The sequence below is a fragment of the Ochotona princeps genome, chromosome X (genome assembly GCF_030435755.1).
Source record: "Ochotona princeps isolate mOchPri1 chromosome X, mOchPri1.hap1, whole genome shotgun sequence".
Classification (NCBI taxonomy): Eukaryota; Metazoa; Chordata; class Mammalia; order Lagomorpha; family Ochotonidae; genus Ochotona; species Ochotona princeps.
The window spans coordinates 101,364,919-101,373,349 of record NC_080865.1 but is presented as its reverse complement, the minus strand read 5'-3'; the positions used below and the strand labels follow the sequence as shown (position 1 = coordinate 101,373,349).

The 8,431-nt window shown below is 38.6% G+C and overlaps 1 non-coding gene across 1 annotated transcript; it reads right to left on the bottom strand.

The window, feature by feature from the left end:
* Positions 1-421: 421 nt before the first annotated feature.
* Positions 422-544, bottom strand: LOC118760551 (U6atac minor spliceosomal RNA). The gene has a single exon (XR_004996854.2). It is a non-coding gene; the product is annotated as a U6atac minor spliceosomal RNA (small nuclear RNA).
* Between the last annotated feature and the right edge of the window lie 7,887 nt (positions 545-8,431).

Here is an 8,431-nt window from a genome sequence, read left to right as displayed (position 1 = left end):
ATGCTATTTGAATGACTAATGAGTTGCTCAAGAAATTAAAAAGAAAATTAAGAACCTTCTTGAAGAAAATGATACTACTATATGATCTATTTTTTTAATCCAGTTCAGTAATGTATGACATTTGATTGATGAGTTAAAGCCATTTACATTCAAGGTTAATACAAACAAGTGGTAATTTGATTCTCCCATTTTAGTGGGTTGTTCATTGATTTAGTCTTCTGTTATTTTACTGGAATGTACTTCACATTTGCCTTTGGTTTGGGTGGGTGCTATTCCGTTTCTCTGTCAAGAGAGCATCTTTAAATATCATTTGTAGGGCAGGTTTGAAAGAGGCACATTCTTTTAACTTTTCTTTACTGTGGAATAATTGTATTTCATTTTCAAAGACAAAGGAAAGTTTGGCTGGGTACGTTATCCTGTGCAAAAACAGTGGTTAGATGCCACGAAGTAGGTGGCAATGCCTTAACCGTATGCATGTTGTCAGGCCCGAGGGCTTCTTCCATCCTTGTCAAGGGGAGTGCTAACCTCTCCTTTCATACAACACAACTTTCTATATTTTCAATTCACACAAAAAAATTGATGGAGTCTTTAGTTAGGATCCTAGCATATCAAGTAGTGCTCAAATACTATCTAATGGAAGAAAATAAAACAGCATTCAGAAAAAAATCCTTACATGTGAGGTATGAACATTTTTACTTTAGTCACTGCTCCATTGGAAATTTTATAAATGCTCTATAAATTTATCTAAAAATTAAGAAAAAACATGAGTCTGATAGCAAAAAAATGAACAAAAAAACACAGAATCTTGGCAAAACCATGGCTGTATAATCACAAAACAGAAATTAAAAATATAAAATAAACATTGAAATTATGATCAAAGAACTCTAAAATTGAATAGCAATGATATGCCTATGCTGCCTATTAAATTATGAACTAAGCAAAACTATAATGAAGCTCAATTATAGAAACATAAACTAAGCAGCAAATATTGTTTGGGGATATGAATTAGTATAAAATTTATGAATTTTTGGAAAAAAATTGTGACAGCTTTCAAACCTTCTCAAGCCTTACAAAAATTTACACTTTGGAGACCATATATTAAGGAAATAATCAGAACCATGAATAGACACTAAAAGTTTTTCCTTCAAGCATTTTTGTATAAATAATAAGTAATAAACAAGTAACTGAAACATTCAGCTATAAGCAAAAGCAATAAAACAAGTTATGGTAATTTAAAATGATCACATAAAATATAGGCCTTTAAATTTTATTTGGAGAAATATGGGAGAATGTTGATTTTATAATATAAATAGGAATAAAATTCAATAAAGTTGTATACCAAATTTGTCCTGAAATACTGGGAAATAGTAGCCCAAGGTGGAAGAATTGTTATCTGTAAGGAGTGTAAGTATATGTTTTCAGCTTGTAACTATAATCCTACGTGAATTTTCATAGCAAATAAATTATATCAATGACTGCGTGATTACATGATCAACTACAGACCCTTCCAAAATAGAGGAATCCACTATAATTGCAACAACCTGAAAGTACCCCACAAAATCCATGGTTTGGAGCTTAGTACACGTATTGAGTGATGAGACTTTGAATAGTTACCTCATGAGAGGGTCCTCACCATTCAGTCAATGTTATTATCATGGCAATGGGTGTTAGTTATAAAAACAAGTTGGGTCTCTTCTGTTATTACATGACACCTTCTAACATGATATACTGCAGGAATAAGCCCCTCCCAAGGTATAGTCCCTCAAGCTAGGACTTCCCATTCTTCAGTACCATGAGCCAAATAAACATCTACTGTTTATTTTTGCCAAGTCCATATTACTCTGCTGTGGCAGCACAAGGTGGAATCTGGCAATCAGTGATCAACCTTGCCACCACCTAGTCAGTTCTTGTTGTTGAGGAGTGATACCAAACTAGTGGCTCAGCATTACTATTTGGTGTTCACATCATACACTTCACTAAGTTAGTGAAGTCCAGACTGTTGGCCCACTTAACCCCAATCTCTGCTCCCTTAGCTTCACAATTCATGTGTCCATTATGCTGCTTTTGAGTTAGTTTATGAGAAAGGTTGGCTGGGAAGTCAGTTGAATAACTCATTTTATTAATTTTGTTAACAATATCTCTCCATAATGAGTGCTCTCTGATGAATATTGATGTGTGACATATATGTTTCCACACTTCACGCCAACCCCTTTGTTCACCATATGGTCACTGGGTCCTTTGTGCAAAGGACTTTGAAAATCATTATGGAATGTACATGCCATGGTGTTGACCTGGTCTTTCTTCTTCCTAGGGACATTACTGGTCATGGAATTATAGATCTTCAGTCACTGAATTTTAGATCTGAGTGGTGATTCAGCTCTAGGAAACTTGAAGATCTTAATGATTTGTACTGATTCAGGAACCCTTATCTTTCGGCTTCTCTATTTTTTTTTTTTTTTGACAGTAGAGATCTTTGTAATGGAAACACAATCACTTAAAAAGCTTCGATCACTGAAAAAAAGAAACCAAAAAGTAACTGTTCAATTTGATCTGTTTTCCACTGAATTTCATTATATCTAAGAAAGCCCATTCTAAATTCTAATGCAATATAATTAACAGGTTTCTATTTTACTGTTTATAATAGCTAGCCTGCCAGTTACAGATACACCAAGTAAATGATACCATGAACACAACTTGATATTTACATTTACAAATGTGGAAGTTTATATTATAACTCATTTTATAGAACATAAAGAATAATTTTTTTATTTTTAGAGAGAGCTTTTACATTTTTGTATTAATGACAAGTTCATCTAAATATTGTAGTTACGGATTCTTGGTAAGAGCACATTTATTAATTATAGTAATTATCATATAAAATCACACAAAATCAGAGTGATCTGTTTCATAATACAGTTTCTAGAAGGCCAATACAATGAAAAGCAGCAATTATCTGAAAGGCTAAAAATGACACACTGAAACATAAATGATGTTGCAAACATAGGCATGAATAAAACAGCTCTTCTCAAGGGTTCCACAGTAATAATGCTTTGTAACCAATCCACTGCACACAAGTATCTCACTGACTACATCTCTGTTCATTTCTTCTGGTAACTGTATTTCATGGTACACTGTCAGAGACAATACACCCAAATTCATTACCTCTAATACTGACTCTGAGAATAGATTAGATACAAACACCTGCCCAAAAGTGACCTCCCGAAAGAAGAGACAAAATCAAAATACTGATGAGCACAAGAAAGATTATACAAAATGGGAAGAAAAACCCCAAATTCTAAAGGAAAATGGCTAGCTATAGCAAAACATATTAAAATTATCTTTACAAATCTTATTTACTGAAGCTAGATTCTCTCTATTTTTTAAAGTTACAAAGTGATGATTACATTGCTTTTTGTGTTTCATGGCTACTTTATCTGGAAGGATGTCATTCTCTTTTTTTATTTTTTAAAATAATCTTACATAGTCGATTAGGATACAAAGGGTCAAGGGCTACAGGAAAGTGGGTTATACCATTGTTTCCACACTAATATCATTTTTCCCCCTGTATCTGGGGTCTGGGGAGAAACAAAGGGAAAAACCCCACCCAGCCTCCCACCCATCCCAGGTCACCGATGTGAGGCAAGCTCCGAGGGTCCTGCTCAAGCAGTTTTTTTTTTTCAGTTTTTAAAAATTATACTTTATTTTTAAATTGGTTTATTTTTACTTCATTTATTATTATTATTTTATGATACAGTTCCATAGGCCCTATGATTTTCCTTTTTTAATACATTTTATTATTATTAATATTATTTTATAGTACAGTTTCATATTCCCTTATCCCCTCCCCAGTTCCCTCTGCCCCAGTTCCTCTATATTATTACTAACATATAGTTCTTCATACTCAGTCATACGTCCATCATTGCGGGCCTGGACAATGGCAGAGAGTCCAGAATCCTATTGTCAAGATATACTAAACAGTTTCATTGTAAGTCCATCTTTGTCTGGAAGCAGAAATGCGTACCACACTACATCCTCACATCTGGATGTTAGTCTCCATTTGACAGCTACTGTACATCCCCTTAAATGAAAAGTCATGTTTCAAAATCAACAATAGAAAGAAAAGAGGAAATTTACAATGCCATGAAGTTAAATGACATGTTACTAGATATGACAGTCTCCATTACACAACTACTGTACATCCCCTTAAATGAAAAGTCATGATACAAAATCAACAAATAGAAATTTACAATGCCTGAAGTTAAATGATATGTTGCTAGATATGACAGTCTCCATTACACAACTACTATACATCCCCTTAAATGAAGAGCCACAAAACAAAATCAACATCTGGGAGAAAAAAGAAATTAACAACACCAAGAAGTTAAGTAACATGCTATTAAATGACTAATGTGTAGCTGAAGAAATGAAAATCAAGAACCTTTTTGAAGAAAATGATGCTACCGTATGATATGCGAGTCGTTGAATGATTTAATCAGAAGAGTGTTTTGAAGAGATGAAACTAACAGAGAATAACAAAACCCATGTAATATAGTTTCCGCTAATCTTTGTTGAAGTGTGTCTCCTCCAGACAATAAGCAGATGGGTTTTGTTTTTTAATCAAGTGTACTACTCTATGATGTTTGATTAAGCTTAAGCCATTTACATTCAGAGTTTAATATACATGGCTGTTACGTTGGTCCTGTCATTTTAGGAATGGGTTGTTCATTGGTTTAGTCTTCTGTTGTCATTTTAGTGGGATGTTCTTCCCGTTTCTCTTTGGTTTTGGTAGGTGCTATTCCTCTTCTCTGCCAAATGAACATCTTGAAGTATCATTTGTAGGGCAGGTTTGGAAGAGACAAATTCTTTTAGCTTTTCTTTACTGTGGAAGAATTTTATTTCATTTTCAAAGACAAAAGAAAGCTTTGCTGGATATGTTATCCTAGGCTGACAATTTTTTTCTTTTAGAATCTGGAATATGTCACTCCATTCTCTTCTTGCCTGTAGAGTTTCCTGTGAGAGATCTCCTGTAAGCTTAATTGTCTTTCCTTTATATGTCAATTGATTTTTTTCACGTGCACATTTAAGGATCTTTTCCTTATGTTCAATTGAAGAGAGCTTGATGATCATATGTCATGGTGAAGATCGCTTTTGGTCAAGCCTGTTGGGAGTTCTGTGCCCCTCCTGGAACTTGTTTCCCAATTCTTTCTCTAGATTAGGGAAATTTTCCTTTATTATTTCATTAAATATATTTGCAAACTCAGCTTCTCTTTCTGCACCTTCTGGGACTCCCATAACTCTTAGATTTGGCCTCTTAATAGTGTCTTTCAATTCTTGAATACTTTTTTTGGCCTGATCCAGCTCTGCTTCCAGCTTTTTGTTTGCTTCCCCCTGATGACAGGAAATATCTTCCAATTCTGAGATTCTTTCTTCTGCTTTCTTCATTCTATTTTGGAGACTCTCCACTGTACTCTTAATTTGCTCTACTGTGTTCTTAATTTCTGATATACCAGCCTTGATTTGCTTTATTGCTTCCTTAAATTCTTTGAACTCTTGCATAAGCTTCTCATTTTTGATCAGAATCTTTAAAATGAGTCTTATGGATTCTGTGTGTCCCATTTTCTCAATGTCTTCCTCAGTTAACTCTGAGATTGGCATAGGGTTTTGCTCCCTTGCAGGAGAGTTTTCGGCAATATTCATTGTGCCTTTGTCTCTTCTTTTGCTTTTGATCATTGTACTTCTGGTTAGCAGAGTCTTCTCCTTAGGGTAGGTTTCTAAGCTCTGTCACCCACAGGGCTACAATGCAATTTTGCTTATTGTGGTTGGTACACAACTTTTCTTGCAGCCACTTGTGCCACAACCTCTAGCAAGTTCCAGGCCTGGGTTCTTATGTCAGATTTCCACTGTGGTCTCCACAGCCCCAGCTCTTGGCTCACCACTCACCACCTCCTGTGCTACCGTGGTGAGGCTGCACTGTTGTCTCTGCAACCTTTCTCCCACTTCCGGTTGGAGCAGGTCCCAGGATTAGAGAGACACCAGGTGTCCTATAAATTAGGTTGTTGGTGGCGCTGATCTTGTCGGAACCTGTTGGACATTAGGTCTGGGTGCCACACGGACTTATTTTGACCCGTACGATGACACAGTCAGTATTATTTTCCTGCGGGACCAGTGCAATCTCGGACCTCAGCAAGTTCTCGTGAGATCAGCACATGTGCAGTTCACTGTTTTCCCTGCAGTCCTAAAGCTATTGCCACAGTGCCCAAAATGGCGCCTGCCGTGCAACCACTAAGGTTCTTGATATGCTGGCCGTAAGATCCGAGGGCTATCCCAGACCTGCCCTGAGTGGAACCCGTAGAATGCCACGTCGTTGCAGTTCACCCAGACAGAAATGAGCTCACTCCCAGCTCAGCGCATGCTCAGTCCTCTCCCTCGCCCTTTCCTCCTTACGCAAAATGGCGCCCAATTCAGCTCAAGGGGGCTGACTGGACTGTGAAATCCACTCTGTTCTTGCACTGCCTGTCTGAGATCTGCTGCTCTGTCTCTCTGCTCCTGGTCAAATCAAACGGACCAGCAGAACGGACAGTTCTTTGTCTGGGTTCACCACCCGAGCTCCCAGTGAAAGTCCCTTTAACGGGGTCCCTCGTCCAGCGAGTGAAGCTCCGACACAGGTGCTTGCTCTTATGAGGATTTATTGAAGGACAAACTAATTACATAACATAACAAAACAAGAAATCCAAGTATAGTACAGAAGGACAGTAACTACAGCATATTTACAGGCTTCCTCTTCTACTACTACTACTACTCTACCACTACTCCTCTTTGTTCTTCTTCTCTCCTTTGTTCTCTCTCAAACTTAGGTTAAAACCCTATCAACAGCCAATTGCAACAGGGCTGCTTGGCCACACATGAAACACACCAATCACAGCCTTGATCACGCACACACACACCAATCACAACTCTGATCACGTGCACACCATGCAGACTGCATGAGACCTTGAACCAATCCTCTACAACTTCCTAAAACTTGTTTACTGCCTTTGTGCCGTGAGAAGACAATAACAAGCGCCATCTTGGGGCAAAGTCCCGCTCTCCACATCCCTTCCCACCTGGTTGCTGGTGGAGTTCCGGCTGCTGTGGAGTTCAGATCGCCGTGCTGGAGTATCAGTCTGTGCAACACCACACCGTTGTGTCCACTGCTTTCCTGTGTCTGTCAGTCTCCAGGTACCCCTCTGCTGTTGTTCTGTCCTTTCCTATTTCCTGAAATATGTCCTCTCTGCTTCGTCCTGGTTAAATGTTTTTCCATCTGTATAAACGTGTCCTTACCCTATTCCGCCATCTTGATTCCTCTCAAGCAGTTTTGATAGTTCAACAGTTCTGAATTGCTGCCAATCTCGCTGTTCCAAACGCGATGAAACCTATTCAGAATCCACTGGCTGACATAGTCTCTTCATGTTTGGGGTTCTGAGATCAACAATTCATTTGGAGGAATCTCTGAAGAAACTTCATCTGAGATGATCCCAAACCTGATTCTTGTGTGAGTTTGCCAGTACAGGGTCTGGCACAGTGCGTTGCCCCTATCAGCTTACACACATGCTGGTCGTTGCAATTGCTGGGTCAGTTCTGTTTCCAGCCCTGTCTTCCACTGGAACCAATGGGTGTTGTAGTCCAGTTTGATCCAACCCACTTCATACTTGGTCCTCACGCACACCAATGGGAGTTGCAGCCTAGTTGTGGTGACTCCCCAAAGCCCCCACCAGGCCTGCTCCCTACCCTGGTTCCCATGCATGCCAGTATGTACCACAGACTTGTTCAGTCTATCCCACATCCCATTTAGCTCTGGTACTTGTCAATGGGTATTTAAGCCTAGTTCAACCCAACCAAGCTACTATCCAGTCCACACATATTGGCAGGTGCCTTTCTGAAGGATGTCATTCTCGACTGCTTCTACAATGCTTTGTGGATCAAGCCCCCTTGCATTCTCTTGTGTGAGAATTTGCTTGTTTGAGTTTTTAAGGCATCATAGGTTCTGGCACTCAAGCATTTCCACTTGATCTCTATTGTAAGAAGCCATGAATACTAGCAAGCCCAGATTTATCATCTTTGTCCTGTTCCTCAGAATAAAGTAACCACTGAGATGTTCGTTGTACTGGAGCCTCCCTCATCAACACATTCCTGGTTTTCTTGCTGAAAAATGTGTCCTCTTGACCCTCTACCAAATTCTCTACGGTCTGAATGTGTCCTCTCTAAAATCAAGGTGTTGCCATTGTGACAGTATTAAAAAGCAGAACCTTTAAAGAGGTGATGAACTCATGAAGTCTCTTCCCATATGAGTGAGATCAACACCTTTATGAGCTTTAATATGGTGTTCAGCTTGCTTGCCCTTCCATGGTCCACAGCACAAGCACCCAACACTCCCCTTCCCTAATATAAGATG